We start from the raw sequence: 24,583 nt of genomic DNA, 5'->3' as shown, positions 1-24,583 counted from the left end.
TATCCTTAATCAAGGTTATTTTATATCATAAAATGAATAGGCACCTTTCACTATATTTCTATTTTTTTAGAACAATGTGTATGATGTGAGCATACTCTGTTCTTTGGAAAAGCTCAGTTGTAATGCTGTTTGGACAGACTTTTTAGAAACAGTAAGATTTTAAATTATTATTTCAATTCCTTCAATCTTCATCCTTTCATATATGATTATACATCTGTACAACTGTTCTGCTTCATCTTTTGCTATTTTGACATTATATTTGTTTTCAGAAATATGGGACTTCCCTGGTGGTCCAGTGGGTAGGACTCCATGCTCCCAATGCAGGGGGCCCAGTTTCAATCCCTGGTCAGGGATCTAGATCCCGCATGCATGCTGCAACTAAGAAGTCTGTATGCTGCAACTAAGACCTGGAGCAGCCAAAATAAATAATAAATTTTAAAAATAAAAAAAAAAGAAAGAAATATATTTTGTCTAGGTCTTCAAATTTTTTAGGATATTTATCCTTATATATAAGCATATTAAATATATATTATATATATTATAAGCATATATTTATACTTATTCCCCACTTTTTGTTCTGTATTTTGTTTGTCTATCTTATTAGTCTTTCCAGAGTCCCAGCTTTTGGTTCATCTTTATTATTTTGTTGATCTGTCATTGATTTCTGCCCCAATCTGTATTATTTCCTTTATTTTCATTTCTTTGAATATATATTTTGTTACTTTTTTCTAGCTTGAGATGAATCACTTTCCAACTTTGTTATAATTTGCTCAAAACTCTCGATTTAACTTGTAAAGTTTTAGTTGACATTAATTTCCTTTTTAAGCCAAGAATTTTCAGCAGTGTGGGGTTGTTTTTAGTTTCCAAACATACGAAATATTTTCATTTTAATACATGATTTTTGATTTGTTATTGATTTTTCATTTTAATACATGCTGTTTAGAGAATATAGTCTGTATGGTATCAATTTTCAGGAACATACTGAAATTTGCTTTGTAGCTTGGCATAGACAATTTTTGTAATTGTTCCATTTATGCTTTAAAATATATATTCTGTAACATTCTCCAAACTATTTGGTCAAGATGTTACTTGTTCAAATCTTCTCGTTTTTTGTTCAGGTTTTTTTTTCTTTTGCTGATGTATCAATTTCATAGAGGAATTTATTAAAATCTTCAACTATAACTGTTGATTTATTTATTCTTCCTGTAATTCTGTCATTTGTTGCTTTATGTATTTTATGGCATAATTGTTAGCAGCATATATGTTCAAGATTGTTATATCTTGTTGCTTTTGCCAGTAAACATGTTTCTCTTTGTCCCTTATGATTTTTTTTCCTTATGATCTGTTTTGTCTCATATTAAAATTGCTCCTTTAGCTTTTGCTGTTGTTGCTTATATTTGCCTGGTATGCTTTCTACTTTCTCTCTTTCTTTTCTCTTCAACCTTTTCATATTCTTTTTTTTTTTTTTTTTTTTGGGCACGTGCATTTTGTGGACAACATATTGCTGGATTTTAATATTTTAAAATTCAATGAGAGGGTCTCTTTTGGTATTTATTTCACAAATTCAGAATCATTATAGTTATTGTAGGGCTTATTTCCGTCATCTGATTATCTTGGTATTTTTTTTCTTCAACAGTTCTATTTTGAAATAATTTCACATTTATAGAATTGTTGCAAGGATAGTACAGGGAGTTTATAGATATATAGATATATAGATATTCCTCACCCAACTTCCTCTAATATTAACATCTTAATATGATAGAACATTTATCAGCTCCTAGAACTTATGTCAATATCCATGTGTTTTATGTCTTCTCATCGACAAAATAAAATACATCCAAATTTTCCACCACTTCCTTCTGGCCTGTTTCTTTCACCCCAGCCATCATGTTGGAATCCTTTGGAGTGTTCGTTTCAGAATGTTGTGAATATATTTGACCACATTGATCATTGCTTATTGAGAAAACAAGAAACAGTCCTTATTCATTTCTTGCTGCGTGTATTCAAAAAGGATCTTTTAATTTATTTATTTATTTATTTTTGGCTGCGTTGGGTCTTCATTGCTGCATGTGGGCTTTCTCTAGTTGCAGCGGGTGGGGACTACTCTTCATTTTTGTTGCAGTGCGCAGGCTTCTCATTGCGGTGGCTTCTCTTGTTGCAGAGTATAGTCTCTAGGCTCGCAGGCTTCAGTCGTTGTGGCACGTGGGCTCCGTAGTTGTGGCTTACGGGCTCTCGAGTGCACGCTCAGTAATTGAGGCACACGGGCTTAGTTGCTCTGCAGCATGTGGGATCTTCCCGGACCAGGGCTCGAACCTGTGTCCCCTGCATTGGCAGGCAAATTCTTAACTACTGCTCCACCAGGGGAGTCCCTAACTGCCTTTTTGACCTAATATTCCAGCTTACTAATTTGTTCTGTGGGTATATCCATACTATTATGCAGCCCACTCACTGAATGTTTTTATATCCATTATCTCTAGTTTTTAACTGCTTCTTCCAGATTTAGGATATTTGACATGAAATATTAGGATATTTATAATGCTCATTTAAAATTCTTGTTGGTCTAATCCATTAATTCTGCTTACTCTGTTGTAAACTATTTATTTTTTTGTTTCTTTTTTTGCTTTTTTATTTTAAGGCCATGCTTTTAGATATACACAAACTTAGAATGTTTATTTTCCTGGTAAATTAAATCTTTTATAATTATGATGTATCCTTCTTTGTCCATAGTAATACTTTTTATCTTAAAGTGTATACACATACCTTCTTATATTAGTATTTGCCTAGTATATGTTTCTTCTATTTTTTTAATGTCAAACTTTCACCTTTTTATGGTTTAGATGTGTCTTCTAAACAGCATATAACAGGTTTGGTTTTTTGAGTTTTTTTAAAATCAATCTGACAGTTTTATTTAATTGGAACATTTAGTCCATTTATATTTAATGTAATTATTGATATATTTGAGTTGAAGTCTACCATTTTACTGTATACTTTTCTTTTTGTCCCACTTGATCTATATTCCTTTTTCTGTCTTGCCTACTTTTGAGCTTATTATTTCTCATTAGTATGTTTTTTTCCTTTTATTAACTTAAAAGTTGTATGCATTTTTACCCTTCTTTTAGTGATTACTCTAGAGATTACAACATAGATTCTTAGTTTATCAAATTATACTTTCAGACATTGCAATGGACTTTATATTCACCGTCCCCATTACTTATTTGTTATTGTCATATATTGGGTTGGCCAAAAATTTGTTTGGGTTTTTCTGTAAGATGTTATGAAAAACCCAAACAAACTTTTTGGCCAACCCAATATTTTAATAGTCAATCCCTCCTTCTCCTATATACATATATGTGTGTACATATATGGCCCCTTAGGACATTATTGTTGTCATTTTATATAGTCAGTATTTATTTTGATTTACCCACATATTTACAAATAGTCTTGCTCTTTATTCCTTCTTGCGTCTCTAACCTTCCATCTGAGATAATTTTTCCTTTAACCTTAGAAGCACCCTTTGGCATTTTCTTTAGTATAGATCAGTTGGTGAAGAATTCTCCTGGTTTTTGTTTATCTGAAAAAGTCTTTATTTCACCTTCATTTTGGAGGATATTTACACTGGGAATAGAAATCTAAGTTTGCAGTTACTTGTTTTATGGGTTTTTTTGTTTTATGCTTTTTGGGTTTTTTGCCAATTATTTTTCCAATTTTGAATATTTTATTTATTTTTTTTATACAGCAGGTTCTTATTAGTTATCCATTTTATACATATTAGTGTATATATGTCAATCCCAATCTCCTAGTTCATCACACCACCACCACCGCCCCACCTGCCACTTTCCCCCCTTGGTGTCCATACATTTGTTCTCTACATCTGTGTCTCAGTTTCTGCCCTGCAAACCGGTTCATCTGTACCATTTTTCTAGGTTATAACATATATGTTATAACCTATATGTTCTAACATATATGTTATAACCTATATGTTATATAGGTTAACCTAACATATATGTTAATATATTATACTTGTTTTTCTCCTTCTGACTTATTTCACTCTGTATGACAGTCTCTAGATACATCCACGTCTCTACAAATGACCCAATTTTGTTCCTTTTTGTGCCTGAGTAATATTCCACTGTGTATATTTACCACATCTTCTTTATCCATTTGTCTGTCGATGAACATTTAGATTGCGTCCATGTCTTGGCTATTGTAAACAACACTGCAATGAACATTGGGGTGCATGTATCCTTCTGGACCATGTTTTTCTGTGGGTATATGCCCAGAAGTGGGAATGCTGGGTCATATGGTAATTCTATTTTTAGTTTTTTAAGGAACCTCCATACTGTTCTGCATAGTGGCTGTATCAATTTACATTCCCACCCACAGTGCAGGAGGGTTCCCTTATCTCCACACCCTCTCCAGCATTTGATGTTTGTACATTTTCTGATGAAGCCCATTCTAACTGGTGTGGGTTGAAACCTCATTGTAGTTTTGATTTGCATTTCTCTAATAATTAGTGATGTCGAGCAGCTTTTCATGTGCTTCTTGGCCATCTGTATGTCTTCTTTGGAGAAGTGTCTATTTATGTCTTCTGCCCATTTTTGGATTGGGTTGTTTGTTTTTTTAATACTGGGCTGCATGAGCTGTTTGTATATTTTGGAGATTAATCCTTTGTCCGTTGATTCATTTGCAAATATTTTCTCCCATTCTGAGGGTCGTCTTTTCGTCTTGTTTGTAGTTTCCTTTGTTGTGCAAAAGCTTTTAAGTTTCGTTAGGTCCCATTTGTTTATTTTTATTTTTATTTCCATTATTCTAGGAGGTGGATCAAAAAACATCTTGCTCTGATTTATGTCAAACAGTGTTCTTCCTATGTTTTCATGTAAGGGTTTTATAATGTCCAGTCTTACATTTAGGTCTCTAATCCATTTTGAGTTTATATTTGGGTATGGTGTTAAGGAATGTTCTAATTTCATTCTTTTACATGTAGCTGTCCAGTTTTCCCAGCACCACTTATTGAAGAGACTGTCTTTTCTCCATTGTATATCTTTGCCTCGTTTGTCATAGATTAGTTGACCATAGGTGCGTGGGTTTCTCTCTGGGCTTTCTATCCTGTTCCATTAATCTATATTTCTGTTTTTGTGCCAGTACCATATTGTCTTGATTACTGTAGCTTTGTATTATAGTCTGAAGTCAGGGAGTCAGATTCCTCCAGCTCCGTTTTTTCCCTCAAGATCACTTTAGCTATTCAGGATCTTTTGTGTCTCCATACAAATTTTAAGATTTTTTGGGCCAGTTCTGTAAATAATGCCATTGGTAATTTGATAGGGATTGCATTGAATCTGTAGATTACTTTGGGTAGTATAGTCATTTTCACAATATTGATTCTTCCAGTCTTAGAATATCTTCACCTGTATCATCTTTAATTTCTTTCATCGGTGTCTGATAGTTTTCTGCATACAGGTCTTTTGTCTCCTTAGGTAGGTTTATTCGTAGGTATTTTATTCTTTTTGTTGCAGTGGTAAATGGGAGTGCTTCCTTAATTTCTCTTTCCGATTTTTCATCATTAGTGTATAGGAATGCAAGAGATTTCTGAGCATTAATTTTGTGTCCTGCTATTTTACCAAATTCATTGATTAACTCTGGTAGTTTTCTAGTAGAGTCTTTCGGATTCTCTATGTATAGTATCATATCTGCAAACAGTGACAGTTTTACTTTTTTTCCAATTTGTATTGCTTTTATTTCTTTTTCTTCTCTGATTGCCATGGCTAGGACTTCCAAAACTATGTTGAATAACAGTGGTAAGAGTGGACGTCCTTGTCTTGTTCCTGATCTTAGAGGAAATGCTTTCAGTTTTTCACCATTGAGAATTATGTTTGCTGTGGGTTTGTTGTATATAGCCTTTATTATATTGAGGTAGATTTCCTCTATGCCCACTTCTGGAGAGTTTTTATCATAAATGGGTTTTGAATTTTCTCAAAGCTTTTTCTCCATCTATTGAGATGTTCATATGGTTTTTCTTCTTCAATTTGTTAATATGGTGTATCACATTGATTGACTTGCATATATTGAAGAATCCTTGCGTCCCTGGGATAAATCCCACTTGATCATGGTGTATGATCCTTTTAATGTGTTGTTGGATTTTGTTTGCTAGTATTTTGTTGAGGATTTTTGCATCTATATTCATCAGTGATATTGGTCTGTAATTTTCTTTTTTTGTAGTATCTTTCTCTGGTTTTGGTATCAGGGTGATGGTGGACTCATAGAATGAGTTTGGTAGTGTTCCTTCCTCTGCAATTTTTTGGAAGAGTTGAGAAGGATGGGTGTTAGCTGTTCTCTAAATGTCTGCTAGAATTCACCTGTGAAGCCATCTGGTCCTGGACTTCTGTTTGTTGGAAGAGTTTTAATTACAGTTTCAATTTCATTGCTTGTGATTTGTCTGTTCATATTTTCTGTTTCTTCCTGGTTCAGTCTTGGAAGGTTATACCTTTCTAAGAATTTGTCCATTTCTTCCAGGTTGTCCATTTTATTGGCATAGAGTTGGTTGTAGTAGTCTCAGGATGCTTTGTATTTCTGCGGTGTCTGTTGTAACTTCTCCTTTTTCATTTCTAATTTAATTGATTTGAGTCCTCTCCCTCTTTTCCTTGATGAGTCTGACTAATGGTTTATCAATTTTGTTTATCTTCTCAAAGAACCAGCTTTTAGTTTTATTGATCTTTGCTATTGCTTTATTTGTTACTATTTCATTTATTTCTGCTCTGATCTTACTGATTTCTTTCCTTCTGCTAACTTTGGGTTTTGATTGTTCTTCTTTTTCTTGTTCCTTTAGGTGTAAGTTTAGATTGTTTATTTGATATTTTTCTTGTTTCTTGAGGTAGGCTTGTATAGCTAAAAACTTCCCTCTTAGAACTGCTTTTGCTGCATCCCATAGGTTTTGTATCATTGTGTTTTCATTGTCATTTGTCTGTAGGTGTTGTTTGATTTCGTCTTTGATTTCTTCAGTGATCTCTTGGTTATTTAGTAACGTATTGTTTAGCATCCATGTGTTTGTGTTTTTTACGTTTTTTTTCCCTGTAATTGATTTCTAATCTCATAACGTTGTGGTCAAAATGATGCTTGATACGATTTCAATTTTCTTAAATTTACTGAGGCTTGATTTGTGACCCAAGATGTGATCTATCCTGGAGAATGTTCCATGTGCACTTGAGAAGAAAGTATAATCTGCTGTTTTTGGTTGGAATGTCCTATAAATATCAATTAAATCTATCTGGTCTATTGTGTCATTTAAAGCTTGTGTTTCCTTATTAATTTTCTGTTTGTATGATCTGTCCATTGGTGTAAGTGAGGTGTTAAAGTCCCCCACTATTATTGTGTTACTGTCGATTTCCTTTTATAGCTGTTAGCAGTTGCCTTATGTATTGAGGTGCTCCTATGTTGGGTACATAGGTGCTCCTATGTTGGGTACATATGTATATTTATAATTGTTATATCTTTTTCTTCGATTCATCCCTTGATCATTATGTAGTGTCCTTCCTTGTCTCTTGTAACATTCTTTATTTTAAAGTCTATTTTATCTGATATGAGTATTGCTACTCCAGCTTTCTTTTGATTTCCATTTGCATGGAATATCTTTTTCCAACCCCTCCCTTTCAGTCTGTATGTGTCCCTGGGTCTGAAGTGGGTCTCTTGTAGACAGCATATATATGGGTCTTGTTTTTGTATCCATTCAGCGAGCCTGTGTCTTTTTGTTGGAGCATTTAATCCTTTCACATGTAAGGTAATTATCAATATGTATGTTCCTATTACCATTTTCTTAATTGTTTTGGTAGGTCCTTTTCTTCTCTTGTGAACTTAGAGAAGTTCCTTTAGCATTTGTTGTAGAGCTGGTTTGGTGGTGCTGAATTCTCTTAGCTTTTGCTTGTCTGTAAAGCTTTTGATTTCTCCATTGAATCTAAATGAGATCCTTGCTGGGTAGAGTAATCTTGGTTGTAGCTTCTTCCCTTTCGTCACTTTAAGTATATCATGCCACTCCTTTCTGGCTTGTAGAGTTTCTGCTGAGAAATCAGCTGTTAACCTTATGGGAGTTCCCTTGTAGTGGTCGTTTTTCCCTTGCTGCTTTCAATATTTTTCTGTGTCTTTAATTTTTGCCAATTTGATTACTATGTGTCTTGGCGTGTTTCTCCTTGGGTTTATCCTGTATGGGACTCTCTGCGCTTCCTGGACTTGGGTGGTTATTTCCTTTCTTGGGTCCCTTCTCTCGTCTTCTGGGACCCGTATAATGCGAATGTTGTTGCGTTTAATGTTGTCCCAGAGGTCTCTTGGCTGTCTTCATTTCTTTTCATTCTTTTTTTTTTTTTTTTTTTGCGGTACGCAGGCCTCTCACTGTTGTGGCCTCTCCCGTCGCGGACCACAGGCTCTGGATGCGCAGGCTCAGCGGCCATCACAGGCCCAGCCGCTCTGCGGCATGTGGGATCTTCCCAGACTGGGGCTCGAACCCGTGTCCTCTGCATCAGCAGGCAGACTCTCAACCACTGCACCATGAGGGAAGCCCTCTTTTCATTTTTTTTTGCTTTATTCTGTTCCACAGTAGTGAATTTCACCATTCTGTCTTCGAGGTCACTTATCCGTTCTTCTTCCTCAGTTATTCTGCTATTGGTTCCTTCTACCTTTTTTTTCATTTCAGTTATTGTATTGTTCATCTCTGTTTGTTTGTTCTTTAATTCTTCTAGGTCTTTGTTAAACATTTCTTGCATCTTCTTGATCCTTTGCCTCCATTCTTTTTCCGAGGTCCTGGATCATCTTCGCTATCATTATTCTGAATTCTTTTTCTGGAAGGTTGCTTATCTCCACTTTGTTTAGTTGTTTTTCTGGGGTTTTATCTTGTTCCTTCATCTGGTATATAGCCCTCTGCTTTTTCATCTTGTCTGTCTTTCTGTGAATGTGGTTTTTGTTCCACAGGCTGCAGGATTGTAGTTCTTGCTTCTGCTGTCTGCCCTCTGGTGTATGAGGCTAGCTAAGAGCTGTTCTATGGTTTTTATTGTGTCTTTCCCTCCCAGTTTTATTGAGATAAATTGACACATAACATTGCATTCATTTAGAGTGTACAACATAATTATTTGACGTGTTTATTGCAACATCAAAGTGATTACCACAATGAGGTTAGTTAACATCCGTCACCTCACAGTTATAATTTTTTTCTTCTGCTAAGCACTTTTAAGATCTACTTTCTTAGTAACTTTCAAATACAATACAGTATTAACTACACCATGCTGTACTTACATCCCCAGAACTTAGTCAGCTTGTAACTGGAAGTTTGTAGCTTTTGAGTACATTCACCCATTTTTTTTTCTGTTGAGGAGTTAGCTGTCAATCTAATTGTTTTGCCTCCAAAGATTATTAGTCATTTTTTTCTTTGGCTGCTTTTACAAGTTCTATTTGTCTTTGGTTTTGTACAGCTTTACTATGTTTCTAGATGTGGACTTATAAAAATTTATTCTGCTTGGCATTTGTTGGGTGTCTTGAACATGTAGATTCACATGTTTCACCAATTTTAGCAGAATATCAGCCCTTTTCTCCTCAAGTGTTTCTTCTGCCCTGTTTTGTTTTTCTTTTCCTTCTGAGACTTCAAATAAACATGTTAGACTATCTCATTTATATCTCCCATCCTAATTTTAATGTTTTCTCCTTCCCCTCTTCATTTTTGCCCTTTGAGTTCTTTTGCCCATTCTCCAAGGGTTTTGTTCTTTCTTCAACTGTATGTAATTTGCTGTTAAACCTATTGTAGCAAGTTGAATAGTATCCTCCTAAAATTCATGTACACATAGACTGCAAAATGTGATTTTTTTTTTTTTAAGCAGGGTGTTTGCTGATGTAAATTGTTAAAGATCTCAACATGAAAACATCCTAGATTTAGGATAGGCCCTAAACTCAATAATTTGGGTCTTTATAAGAGAAAGGAGAGGAACATTTGGACACAGAGACATGTAAGGAAGAAGGCAATGTAAAGACAGGAAGACATTGGAATTATGCTGCCACACACCAAGGAATGCCAGTAGCTACCAGAAGCTAGGAGAAAGGCAAGGAGGAATTTTCACCTAAAGCCTTTGGAGAAAGTGTGGCTCTGACAATACCTTGATTTGGGACTTCTGGCTCCAGAACCGTAAGAGAATAAATTTCTGTTGTTGTAAACCACCAAATTTGTGATAATTTGTAATGGCAGTCCTAAGAAATTAATACACTCATTAATTGTTATTCTCCAATCCTGTGAGCTAATTCATCAGCTGATCAATACATAACCTCATTTTATGTTTCTGTTTAAAGACACCTTATTTAAGACATTATTGATATATTAACACTGAATTCAGCCAAAAACACTAACTCATGCCTGAGCAAAGTTTATCTAACATAGTTTCTCCACAAGTCTCATTAGAACCTTCTTGCACTTAGGAACACTGGACAGTCCTTCAGCATTGTGCTTGGGTGCCATTTTAAACAGTGAAATCATCAACAAAAAGCACAAAAATATGAAAAACATGGCTCTAAATATACCTTGAAGAGGACACTTATTTTCAGTATGAGAACTAAAACAAGAAGAGAGAGTGTCACCTCCTTTAACCTCAGCTGGGAATGTCCACCCTGTTGACTCAGTTTTTCATCACTCTGCACAACATGCATGTCCACAAATGACCATGAAAGCATTGGGAGTATTGATTTTCAAGTTAGAAATAAATTTTAGCAAGTGGGTAAATTCGCAAATATGAACTGCCAATAAATGAGAATCAACTGTAGACCTAAATCCAGGAATGCTTTAATCTTCAATTAAGGAAATTAAGGTGATGAGAGATTTTGTATAACTTTAAATATAAAGCCATAGTACTCTATAGGGCAGCAGTCCCCGAGCTTTTTGGCAGCAGAGACTGGTTTCGTGGAAGACAATTTTTCCACGGATGGCTGGGGGAGGTGGATAGTTTAGGCGATAATGCGAACAGTGGTTCAGGCGGTAATGCGAGCAATGGAGAGTGGCAGATGAAGCTTCCCTCAGTTGCCCACCACTTACCTCCTGCTGTGCGGCCGGGTTCCTAACAGGCTGCAGACTGGTACTGCTCCATAGACCAGGGGTTGGGGGCCCCCTGGTATAGAGTTTGAATACTAGTCATTGCAGAGGATGGCCTAACATTCTCAGCAAGTTAGCTAGACTTACTGTGGTCCCTCACAGCCAGCTAGTCCCAGCTGCCTAAAGCTCCCATTGTAATGCGTCTTCCACATTATGCTGTCCAGACCCAAGTAAAAGGACATCTCATTCTTCCTCTACTTGTTTCTCTCCCTTCCTTGATAGGTTATTCCGTTACCCCACCCTCCTTTTCTTTAGCACCAGCTTTCCCTTGTGTCCTGACTCTCCAGTGGCACAGGCTTGGGTTCTGCCATCCCCACTCACTGCCATTGTTGCTTATCTGCTTATAGTACGGTGGGAGTGGGGGGAAGCTGAGTAGATAACCCGGCTTGGAACACCTATTTTCAGAATAGTAAAAAATGAAACTAATACAAACAGTTCAGTCACCTTAGCATGAGTCTTCTCTCTTGTTTTTTCTCCGGATACATGTTGATAATGTATGTTTTGTACTTGTGCAAGGGACAGAATCCAGCTAGTTTCCTCTTTCCTGTGACTTTGAATCACTATTTAAGGGTTTGGTTTTTATAGTGTTACTATCTGGGAAATCAGGCACAGTGGAATAGATTATAAGATGGTTTGGAGGGAATTCCCTGGTGGTCCAGTAGTTGGGACTCTGCACTTTCACTGCCAAGGGCGTGGGTTCAATCCCTGGTTGGGGAACTAAGATCCCACAATCAATCAATCAGTTAATCAATAAAAAAAACATGGTTTTGGAAAATGCAGAGAGGTTCATTTGAGACCTACAGGCCCACAGTGACAGAATAGATATTTTTGCTATTTTCTTTTGAATTTCCTTTACAGAAACTCTAGTCCTCATTCAGCCCAAAAACTCTGTCCTGTAACATAAAAGCAGGGAGTTCATTTTGGCCACGTGGTCTTTCAGTTAAGCTCAACAAAATGAAGCTTCGTCCTCCATAAATTCCTCTCACACTATCCGTATATAGGCTCACTCACTATCCATAGAGCAATTAAAAATTATTACCATGTGAGTAGAAGAGCTACAAATTTCTGCGTCATTTTATTTTGTATATTTACTGAAGACACCTGCAGAGAAGGTTATGATCTATCTGCCTGCCTTAGAAGGCCTGTGTCAAAAAATTGGCATTTTGTCATGCCTTCACTAAGACTCCCCCATTTTGGAAGGTTTTTCCTTAAGCTCTGAACACTTATTCTTATCTTAATTAGGGCTTGTCTGCCGTACAATTCAGGGGCTTTTAGGAGGGCTATTTGTGACTATATTCTCTAGGTTAGGTTACATATTGCTATACCCCCATATCAAGAAACTTCTTACCAGAAAATTTTAAATTTTCGTTAGTTAAATGTCCATCTTTGTACACAAATGCAGGGAAAATTGATTCTAAGAAGTTATCTGAGGGGAGGAAGAGGAGTGGGCTGGGAATTGGGGGTTGGTAGATGGTAGATGCAAACTATTATGTTTAGAATGGATAAACTACAAGGTCCTGTGGTATAGCACAGGGAACTATATCCAATCTCCTGGGATAAACCATACTGGAAAAGAATATTTTAAACTTTTTTTTCTCGGTACGCGGGCCTCTCACTGTTGTGGCCTCTCCCGTTGCGGAGCACAGGCTCCGGACGCGCAGACTCAGCGGCCGTGGCTCACGGGCCTAGCCGCTCCGCAGCATGTGGGATCTTCCCGGACCGGGGCACGAACCCGTGTCCCCTGCATCAGCAGGCGGACTCTCAACCACTGCGCCACCAGGGAAGCCCGAAAAGAATATTTTAAAAAACATGTCTCTATGTGTATAACTGAGTCACTTTGCTGTGCAGCAGAGCTTGGCACAATGTTGTAAATCAACTATGCTTCAATAAAAAATATTTTAATATAAGTATTCTAAAAAGTAGTTATTTGGCTTTTCTGTCATAATATCTAAGAGATCAGGTGAGGGTGCAGGATAAAAAGCAAAGTACCTAGCCAGTGCAGGGACAGGGGACCCATTCCCCTTATGGTACAGTTACAGCCCTTAGAATCATTATTCTGACTCAATGAAGGAAAAATGTTGAGCAGAATTGGGTGAGGCAGCAAAGTTGATGGACAACTAGGGAGGACAACCAGGTGGTGATCCCTGTCAAGAAGAAGTGTGGCTGGCACCTATGAGTCAGAAGAATTTCTTCTGGATTTAGCCCCATTGTGTTCCCTCATTTTAGTGAAAATGCTGCAGCTCAGCCCCCAACGTTTACCTGGGAGTAACCCTGGGAGTGCTTGGTGGTAATTCTCAATGGGAACTTGTTTTCAACATGAATTAGGCTGTAAGTAACTGCCATGAAATTATCATAATTATGTGTGTGCATATACACACACATTTGTTTTATTTATCTTTATGTTTGTCTTTTATCTTGAGAGACAAACAATTTCAGATGACAATTTTGTATCCCTTCTCCCGAAAATATAACTGGGGCATGAAGACCTACTTTTAATCTGTACGTGTAAAGTTTTTTTCTGTATGCATTTTCATATGGCTTAGAAAATCATTCTGCAAATACTACATGCTCATTGTTTAAAAATTAAGCTCAGGGGTACACATGGGTATATAATGAAAAGTAAAAGAATCCTGACTTTAGATAAATCACTATCAACAATTTATTGTCTGCCCTTCCAGAAATTATCTGTACATATAAAGGCATATAATTTTTGCATAAATGGGATCCAATTAAATGTTCTTCCACTTCCTTTTTTAGCAATGTGTATACTTTAAGCTGATGTTAAAAGGCACAGCAAGACACTTTCCACTCTGCTATAGTACATTTCACAACAATATATTATTCTCTTTTGTTCTTGACTATAACATAAAGTGCCTGTAAAGTGACCTTTTGTTTTGATATGTATGGCAGGAACACAAGAGTTTTACAATAAACAATATCTCACAATAATGACTCATTATTTGGAGAAAAAAATAATCCAGCAAATATCTTGGGAAATGTCATCATGCATCTGGTGGTCAGCAAACTTGGAGTGGGATTCCTGTCCAGTTCTACTGCATTCCGTATTCGGTCTCACAAAGAATGGGATTGTGAGAAAACTCATTTTACTAGTGGGATGTTTGATGAAAATTTTTTTTACTAAGATACTTCTACCATTCTCAAGACCTATAAGCTAGTTAGATTTTTTTTTTTAAGTAAGCTCTACAGAAAGCTTAATTCTTATTAACACTGCAAATGTTTTCTTCTGGATTTTAAAAAAAAAACAACTTCCACCAGTTAATTATTTTAATACCTACTATGTGCCAAGTTATGCCAGATATTTGTGTACATTTTTTCACTTAATCCTCACAGCAACTGTTCTTTTCCAGGTTCCTTTCAGTTAATGAAACAGAGGCCCATGAAGGCTAAATAAAATGTTCAAGGTCTCACTGCTAAGTGGGGATGCTGAGATTTAAAGCCAGGTCAGTCTGGCTGGTTTTGTGCTACCTAATGTGTACTCTTAAGCAAGACCTGTCCCTTCTCTTCCTACCTGTTGCCCTTGTACTACTGGCGCACCCCAGTCAGCACATCTGTGGTGCTAGCTTAAACAGGGTAGTAACTCTTTTGCCTTTTATTTGGTTCCTTTGACTTTCCGTTTTAGAAAGCCCTGTCCTCACTCAGCCCAGACCACTTTAATAGAAGAGGGACCAGCAGATATTGCCCATTAAAGTGAAAGCAGGGAGTTCACACTGGCCAGGTGGCCTCTTTGTGAAACCTGAAAAAGACAGTCCTTCAAGTCTGTGTGCCACTTATGCCTATTTATGACACACTGGTTTTCAGTTTGACATATATCCATGGAGTCGTGGAAAATGTGTGTAACTTGGTTTCTAGAATAGATTGAAGAGAAAATCATCACATGTCATGAATCCTCTCCTGGGCTTTAGGAATTTTGACCCTACCCTGTTAACTGTCACACTCTTGACTTTCCTTCCACCTACCCTATATATATATATATACATACACACACACACACACACACACACAAAACTTTCTAAGAGACATGGTCCCTGACTACACCCAACTCCCTATCCCACTTCCCTGCTTCATTTTTCCACTGCCACCATCTAACAGACTATTTTACTTATTTTTGCTTATTGTCATGTCTTCCTAAAAATGTAAACTGTCTGAGTGCAAGAATTTTGTCTACTTTGTTCGTCACTATACCGCCAGTAACTAGAACAGTGCCTGACACATAGTAAGAGCTCAACAAAAAATAATTTCCAGAGCCTCTGCCTCCTTTTCCTGTCTAACTTTTCTAGTTCATTATCCCAACCACCACTACTGTCACCGCAATCTGTTGAGTCCTCAGTTGTTCTCTGTTTCATATGTGTTTAGTTTTATCTTTCCAGCCAAGTTGTACATTTCTTGAGGGCAAAGACAACATAGGATTTCTTCTTTATAATATATAGCACCTAGCAGAGTGTTGGGCATGTAATCAACAGTTGTTAGATTCTTGATGATTATATTCTATCTACAGTGAACCAGAGTCTTTCAAGGTAAGGGTGCCTATTGGATAACCATAAAAGTCTTCCAAAGGGGCCAGGCAACTGGGTGAAAGGTATCCTTCCTTTGTGAATTCTCAAATGCTTTGTAATAGAAGTTTCCATAGCTCAGAAAACCAGGTAAAGAGTTCATTGTTTACTGGGAGCTTAAGGAAAGAAGGAGGCTGCATAGGAATCTTCAATAATTTCTAAGACGATGTCCTGGGGCAATACAAGTATGATTATAACTTTTATACTACTATCCGCACCTGCTAGATCAGCTGAGAAGAGGATGGATGATCCAGATCCAGGTGCACATCTAAATCTGAAAGGTGGACTTTAAATCCTTGGGTGGAGTTTATAAAAGTTAATGTAGCCACTTTGGAAAACAGTTTGGCAGTTTCTCAAAAAGTTAAAACATAAAGCTACCATGTGACCCAACATTTCACTCCTAAGTATCTACCCAAGAGAACTGAAAACATATGTCCACATAAAGACTTGCAGGTGAATGCTCATAGGAGCAGTATTCATAATCGCCTCAAGCTGGAAACAATCTAAATGTCCATCAGTTGATGAATAAACACAAAATGTGGTTCAGTTATACAATGGAAAACTGAGCAAGAAAAGGGAACAAACTGATACATGCTACATGGATGAACCTTGAAAACATCATGGTAAGTGAAAGGGCTCAAACATAAGACCACATATTGTATGATTCCTTTTACATGGAAAGTCCGGGGAAGGCAAATTTATAGAGACAAAATAAATTAGTGGTTGCTTAGGGCAGAGAATGGAAAGGAGCATTACCTGTAATGGGCATGAAGGGTCTTATCAGGGTGATGAAAATGTTCTGAAAGCAGAGTTACGGTGATGATCGTGCCATTTGGTAAAGTTACTAAAAATCATTGAATTGTATACTTGCAATGAGTAAATTTTATGATATGTAAAGTATACTTCATTAAGTTATTTTTTAAAAGTTAATGTACCTTTTTTTGATTGTAAAGGGAATACATACTCATTATAAAAAGTATAGAAAAACATAGAAAAGAAATAATCAGTATCAAGAGATAACATTTTGCTTATTTCCTTGTGTGTATGATTTACATAATTGAGATTATTCTTTATATGTCATTTTAAGCCCTAATTTTCTGATCAAACATAAGCATTTAATCTCATCATTAAAGTAGCTGAGTAATATTTCATCATGGAGGTTTATCATAATTCATTCAACTACCCTCCACTGCTGGATATTTCAATTTTATAAATAACATGTGCTAAGTATCTTTGTACCCAGAAAATCGCTAAAGCTTATTTTTCAATGTAGTTTATCCCCTTCTCTTAGTATCTATCTTACAACTCTTGAATTTGACCTTTGAAATATGGACTTCTTTATCTTAATTTGGAGAAGAGAGCCCTGCTTAAGCACAGAGATTCACTCATGATTTCAAAATAGGGCATAGGTAAAAAAAAAAAAAAAAAAAAAATAGGGCATAGGTGACAACAGAATGAAGCTGTTCAGCTGGGCCTACTTGTTTGTGAGAGAGAACAAAGCAGGTGTCAGGTCCTGGGATCTGCACCCAGAGAGTGAGGATTCCAGTGCAGCAAGAGGTCTGCAGCAAGCCCAAGAGCCTCAGCCCTGTATTCCCTGGCGGTCCAGTGGTTAGGACTCCGAGCTTCCACTGGAGGGGACACGGGTTCGATCTCTGGTTGGGGAACTAAGATCCCACATGCCACTCAGCACGGCCAAAAAAATAAATAAACAAAACACACACACACACACACACACACATACATAAATAAAAGCAATGCTTTTCCCCTGACCATACAAGAGAGAAAAGTAGTACAGTTTCACTAATACATACATACATAGATACTTAAAGAAATACATATATGGGGCTTCCCTGGTGGCGCGGTAGTTGAGAGTCCGCCTGCCGATGCAGGGGACGCAGGTTCATGTCCCGGTCCGGGAGGATCCCACATGCCACGGAGCAGCTGGGCCCGTGAGCCATGGCCGCTGAGCCTGCGCGTCCAGAGCCTGTGCCCCGCAACGGGAGAGGCCACAACAGTGAGAGGCCCGCGTGCCGCAAAAAAAAAAAAGAGAAATACATATATGAATAATTATAATTTAAAAATACAAAGAAGTGAAATTCTAAAATCCTTCCATCTAGGGCATTCAGATACTTGTATATTTATTTTTTTAATTTATTAATTTTCATATATATTCATTTTTTTAATTTATTTTCTTTATTTTTTTGGCTGCGTCAGGTTTTAGTTGCAGCATTCAGGATCTTTTGTCGTGGCCCATGGGCTTTTCTCTAGTTGTGGTGTTCAGGTTTTCTCTCTCTAGCTGTGGTGCGCAGGCTCCAGAGGGTGTGGGCTCTGTAGTTTACTGCACGCAGGCTCTCTGGTTGAGGCGCACGAGCTCAGTAGCTGTGGCAGGCGGGCTAACTTGTCCCGCGGCATGTGGGATCTCAGTTCCCCTACCAGAGATTCAACCTGCGCCCCCTGCATTGGAAGGCGGATTCTTTACCACTGGACCACCAGGGAAGTCCTTATATTTGTATATTCAAAACAAGCAAATAAAATAGAAATTCTGTAGTATATTTAACTGCTCTCTTTTTCATCTGTTATATTGTTATATATATAATGATTATATATAATGAGATATACTATGGCTAGGTCTTTGACATTTTGTAAAAAGAATTCTCTCCTGTGTCTTAGTTCTTTATCCTGTGGTATTAGGGTATTCCTGACTTTATTCCCATGTACCATCACTTTAAATTTTAAAATTTGCAGGCATGTGTCCAATCTACATGAATATGCAGTGTTTTAAATTATAGGCTGAGGATTTAGCAAATTTCTTAAATTGGAATTTAAGAAAATCTTCAGCATTTCTTAAGTCATATCCTATTCTGTGTCCTATTTTCAGTCTTTTTTTTCCAGAGAGAAAAATTCCCCAGAGTTATGCAGCATTCCAGAGCATGGTCCTTTTTATTTAATTATTTTGGAAGATGAAAAGCTTTTTCATAGCACCCCCACAAAATCCGTTATACCAAAGCACCACGCAGCCACACAGCGCATTGAGCCCAACACAGTGCCCGCGACTGTGGCTCTCCTCCTCAGCTTCTTGTCTCTTCATCCTTCAGGCCTGCCGCTTTGTATACGTGGTCTCTTCTGAACGCAGCTTTAACACTAACATCCCCGGTACCCAGACACGTCTCCCTGAACCTGTCTCAGTGTGTTGGGGAGTTGTTCCTTCAGCACCAGTACCCAACCATAGAAGACAGAATATAAAGTCTTCCTCAATCCCACATGAACTGTGTCAGTCGTGAGATGGTAAGAGGGGCCATGTTAGCAAATATTAGCAACTATTCTGAAGCCAAAGCCATTCGTTCTGATAATGACTTCTAGAAATATAACTGACTTAAATTATTTTTTTGATTTGGAGTAGAGTTGATTTACAATGTTGTGTTAGTTTCTGCTGTACAGCAAAGTGAATCAGTTATACATATACATATACCCACTCCTTTTTAGATTCTATTCCCATATAGGTCATTATGGAGTACTGAGAAGAGTTCCCTGTGCTATACAGTAGGTCCTTCTTAGTTATCTATTTTATATATAGTAGTGTGTATATGTCAATCCCAATCTCCCAGTTTATCCCTCCCCCACCTTCCCCCTGGTAACCGTAAGTTTGTTTTCTACATCTGTGACTCTATTTCTGTTTTGTAAATAAGTTCACTTGTACCCTTTTTTTAGATTCCACATATAAGGGATATCATATGATATTTGTCTTTCTCTGATAACTGACTTAAACTTAATAACTACATTCAGCAAGTGATTTCACTCAGATACCTACCCAGGTATACCTTTGACAAACAACTTAATCCAGAAGGTATCGCTCAGACTTAGATTCTCTGTGTTTATTTGTTTTTATGTTTGTGAGAGTTGTTTTTACGTTTGCTTTTGTGATTTTAGTGAAACCTTTAAAAATGTTCTCACCAGTGTTACTTCAGCTGTGCTGCCCTGACGTAGACTGTTAGGGCTTAGATTATCGAGTTGTCCCAGTGTTGACCGAGTGTGATCCCTGCTGTCACTTTCTCACATCTGTCTGAAGTGTCACCCTCCTGGGCAGGTCTGAGTGGCTGTGTTTCACCTGAAGAAAAGACCAGTTTCTTTCTCACAGATTCTGTGAATCATGTTACTGACCAGGTCTCTTCCCTGCCAGAAAGACCAAATCCATGTGTAGGGCCCACCTCCAGCAAGTATGTCAGACTTCAAGGCATGTTCACCCATCTCATGGCGGGCCTTGTTTTTTTCACTATGTCTCTGTTACAACTCTGTCATGAGCTTTTTATATATTTTTGCGAGCCGCCTAAAATTCTCTCTGGAGGTGTAAGTCGATAACTAATTTTAAATCAATTTATCATTCCATACTGCATAGAAAGAGTTCTAACTGAACTCATTTTAAAGAAACATTCTTCTTCAGGGACATTTATTTAAAAGTTATGGTGCTCCAGGAAGAGAGATGTCGAAGCTGCCACCCAAACCGGTCAAACCAGGGTACGTTAAAGTGTTCAGAGCTCTTTATACGTTTTGAACCCAAACTCCAGATGAATTGTACTTTGAAGAAGGTGATATTATCTACATTACTGACACGAGTGATACCAGTTGGTGGAAAGGCACCTCCAAAGGCAGGACGGGACTGATCCCAAGCAACTATGTGGCCGGGCAGGTAGAATCCATTGACAATCCATTCCACGAAGCTGCAAAAAGAGGCAACTTGAGCTGGTTGAGAGAGTGCTTGGACAACCGAGTCGGTGTTAATGGCTTGGACAAAGCTGGAAGCACTGCCCTGTACTGGGCTTGTCGTGGGGGGTCACAGAGATACAGTGGAAATGCTATTTACTCAACCAAACATTGAACTGAACCAACAAAACAAGTTGGGAGACACAGCTTTGCATGCTGCTGCCTAGAAGGGTTATGCAGGTATTGTCCAGTTGCTTCTGGCAAAAGTTGCTAGAACAGACTTAAGAAACAATGAGAAGAAACTGGCCCTGGACATGGCTAATGCTGCCTGTGCATCTCTCCTGAAAAAGCAACAGGGAATAGATGCAGTCCGAACATTAAGCAATGCCGAGGACTATCTTGATGATGAAGAATCAGGTTAATTCCTTTCTGGAGCTTTGAGATCTAAAACTTCTGTTGCTTTTGCCATTTCAAAACATTGTCTTTGCCAGAAGAGTGTTGGTAACTGTAAAAAAAAAAAAAAGAAAGTCTATATGAACGTGGCAGTATTGCACTGTTTGAATAAAACATGTAAATGAATAGGTCTCACCTTCAGTTTGCCAATAAGTGACTGGATATTTTGCTGTATAAAGTACATTTTTGTTCACCAGAGTAGAACAAGAAGAGATTATTTCTATTTATCAAGCTTAGAGGAATTTTAAGAATTTTTTCTTTTAAAAAAATCGGGATTTTCTTTTTTTTTTTTAAAGTTCTTTACCTCAAGGATTGAGATATTTTGAATGGATTTTTCAAGGGGGGAAGGCTTATTATCATAATAAACCAAAAGACTTAATAGAAAATCGTCAGCTATTCTGACAAAAATAAACATTTTAAGAGACTTTATTTCCTTTGTTTTGTGGTATCACTCTTTGCTGGTAAATAAATAAAGCTTCTTCTATTTAGGTAAAGACTGATTTTATTTTTTAAATAACATTTTGTATTATTAGCACAGAAGAATCATAGTAGCCAAATTTTCTTTCTTTCCTTTTTTTTTTCCTGGATACAGTGTACTTTATTGATGGTACATGACAAAGTAGGGCTCCCTAAGCCCCTCCCCTTCTTTAGGGGGTCTGGGATGGAAACCATGTGGAGGTCGGGAGATTCTCAGTGTCTTGGAGGATCGAGTTGGCCTAGTAGCCAAATTTCTGTTCAGCCTTCTATATCTGCTTTGATTAAAGTGAAGACGACAATCATTGAGGAGATACATTTCTAATAAAATATATAAACTTTAATAATATAAAAAAATAAAAGTTAGGTAGAGTGCTGCTTTCTGGGAGCTGACAGAATTTAAAAGTTCATCACCAATGTTCTCCCTCTGCTACCCCTTCCCTGCTTTTTGTAGAAAGAGGATTGAAAAGACAATTGGAAAGAAAGGAGAATATTAGACATACACAGCTAAGTTCATTTTAAAATAAAGAGAATGTTAAAAGGAAAAAGAGAACACTGGACATACAAAGTCAAATTCATTTGTTTAGTTATAAATATGTCATGTATATTTAAAAGAATATACACATTGTTTTATTGAACTAGGACTATTATTCTGGGTGAATAGCTAGAATTCGTACTCAAGTTTATAAGAACTAGAGGCTAAACTGACTTGATATGATATCTAGTAAATAAATTAAAAATATGAAATTATCTTAAATGCACTGAGGAAAGTAGGTTATGTCCTATGTACAATTTAATCTCAAACCAATTTCTTCCTTAGTTGTCTGGACTTTTTAGAATATTATTTTGTCTGGTGGGTGGTTTAAGAGCTTAGATTTGGTTTTGGTTAGGAGGTGACTGAGATGTTTAGTGGGGAAAGGGGAAAGAGTAATTGGTCATTGCTACTTGGTGGTAGAATTAAAGAACCGTGAAGAGTTTGTAAAAATCAGACATGTTTCTTATAGTAAAGGAATGCTTTTGTAAGATAACTTGTTACCAAAATTATCACTGAAGAGAATGTCTTATAACCAGATCAACAAAACTGTATTACTGAACATTATCTATAATATTATTTAGAGTGTATAACATATATTTCTATGCACACCAACGTATCCTTACTTATATTGATAAACGGGCTGCAAGTTAAGGAAAAGGGGTGATAGTTTGTTAGAGAATAAAAACTCAAGGCAAGGGCTTCCCTGATGGCACAGTGGTTAAGAATCCGCCTGCCAATGCAGGGGACACGGGTTCGAGCCCTGGTCTGAGAAGATCCCACATGTCACGGAGCAACTAAGCCCGTGCACCACAACTACTGAGCCTGCGTGCGCCTAGAGCCCATGCTCTGCAACAGAGAAGCCACCGGAATGAGAAGCCCGCACAACGCAATGAAGGGTACCCCCGCTTGCGGCAACTAGAGAAAGTCCGTGTGCATCAACGAAGACCCAACACAGACAAAAATAAATAAATAAAACAAATAAATTTATTGAAAAAAAAAAGAACTCAAGGCGAATCTCAATGTGTCTCCACTGCACCCCTATCTCTCCTTCCTACCTTCCCACCTTCTTGCTAGCCGTCTTGGATGATGAGGCCCTGGTGGGTTTGAATTTAGAATGAATTATATGTTGACTCTTACCACCCGCTTTGGGACTTAATAAAGTCTTCAAACTCTTCTGAGTAACTGGCATCTGGACCTCATTGGACAGATGAAGCAGAGCTAAGACTACAGCTCACTAATGTTGGTTGTTCCTGCTTTCTTGTTATTATAACCAATTATTCTTCTGGAAGAAGCAGATCTTTTTTTTTTTTTTTAGAGCCAATATTTTATTTTACTTATTTAGTTTTTTATACTCTTTTCCATTATGGTTTAATCACAGAATATTAGATATAGTTCCCTGTGCTCTACATTAGGACCTTGTTGTTTATCCATTCTAAATGTAATAGTTTGCATCTACCAACCCCAAACTCCCAGTCCATTCCTCTCCCTACCCCCTCCCCCTTCCCCCCCCCCCCCCCACCCCGACCTCCAGGGGAAGCAAATCTTGATTTTCCACATAACTGTTGTTGACAAATCTTAACTCTGGCTTTCTATGATTTCTCTGATCCAATTACTTTAGCTCTTCCTTCACTTCTTAAAATTAAAAGCCTTGTCATTGTGTAAACTGACATTGTGCAACTTCTTTGTATTTCAAGAAATAAATACTCTATAATCTCACCTTATTATCTATTACAAACTTTGCTAAAGGTAAAAGAAACATCTTAACAAAGCATTTGAAGTGCAATGCACAGTCTCCTTCATGTATTTTAGTACAATCTAATTTTATTACAAACTATATTTCGCATAAAATCTTAACTGCCATTTCTCCCTCAAGAACCTACAGCTGTCCTTTCATCTACAGATCCTGCATTTACTTTTGATAAAAAGGCAGTATTTTGTGGGCTCTGATTACTTTAGCTCAACCCATTAGCAACACTAACAATAGACTAATTGTCAGTGAAATTAGCCTTTTATCTGTCACCCTCTCCCCTCCTCCACTTTCTTTTTTGTTTGTTTGTTTATTTATTTTAGCTGCTTTTGGGTCTTTTTTACGATACACGGGCTTTTCATTGCGGTGGCTTCTCTTGTTGCGGAGCACGGGCTCTAGGCGCGAGGGCTTCAGTAGTTGTGGCATGTGGGCTCACTAGTTGTGGCACGTGGGTCTCGGTAGTTGTGGCACGCAGGCCTCAGTAGTTGTGGCTTGCGGGCTCTAGAACACAGGCTCAGTAGTTGTGGCGCACGGGCTCAGTTGCTCCGCAGCATGTGGGATCTTCCCGGACCAGGGCTCGAACCCATGTCCCCTGCATTGGCAGGTGGATTCCTAACCACTGCGCCACCAGGGAAGCCCTCCTCCACTTTCCAGCTAAGTGCAGTGACAAGGACCAACGCTGCTGGCTTGAAACAAATTATTTCATCTCCCTGAGCCTCAGTGTCCTCCTGTGCAAAGGAAGCACAGCAACACACGTATCTTGGGTTGTTGGGCAAAATAGGTCCAATTCTTCCGGCAAAGTCAGCACTCAGTAAGTGTGAATTTCCTTGCCCTCAAAGAAGGAGCTTGTAGGTAACTACACACATGTATTGGCACACAATACATGTTTTTTTTTTTTTTAATACATGTTTTTTTAAAAATCACTCTCCCAAATAACTCTCAAAATGTTGAAGCAAAGAAGTCTGTCCAAATTGAAGCTTGGAAAGAAATAGTTTAAA

The 24,583-nt window shown here is 37.6% G+C and overlaps 1 protein-coding gene and 1 pseudogene across 5 annotated transcripts in view; both read left to right on the top strand.

Annotated features, from left to right (window-relative positions):
- Window positions 1–21,323, top strand: part of COPS2 (COP9 signalosome subunit 2) — a 58,909-nt gene extending 37,586 nt beyond the window's left edge. For 2 of the 5 annotated variants that reach the window (XM_073800965.1, XM_073800964.1), the window contains one exon: window positions 20,117–21,323. The gene's annotated coding sequence lies outside the window, so the exon portion shown is untranslated. Of the gene's footprint in view, window positions 1–604 lie in introns of all 5 variants that reach the window. The other 3 variants (XM_073800963.1, XM_004320577.4, XM_073800962.1) reach the window with 2 other exon arrangements.
- Window positions 20,156–21,323, top strand: LOC101336627 (osteoclast-stimulating factor 1 pseudogene; annotated as a pseudogene).
- Window positions 21,324–24,583: the final 3,260 nt, after the last annotated feature.

The sequence above is a fragment of the Tursiops truncatus genome, chromosome 2 (assembly GCF_011762595.2).
Source record: "Tursiops truncatus isolate mTurTru1 chromosome 2, mTurTru1.mat.Y, whole genome shotgun sequence".
Classification (NCBI taxonomy): domain Eukaryota; kingdom Metazoa; phylum Chordata; class Mammalia; order Artiodactyla; family Delphinidae; genus Tursiops; species Tursiops truncatus.
The sequence above is the reverse complement of the archived record's forward strand: the minus strand, read 5'-3'. Positions and strand labels throughout refer to the sequence as shown.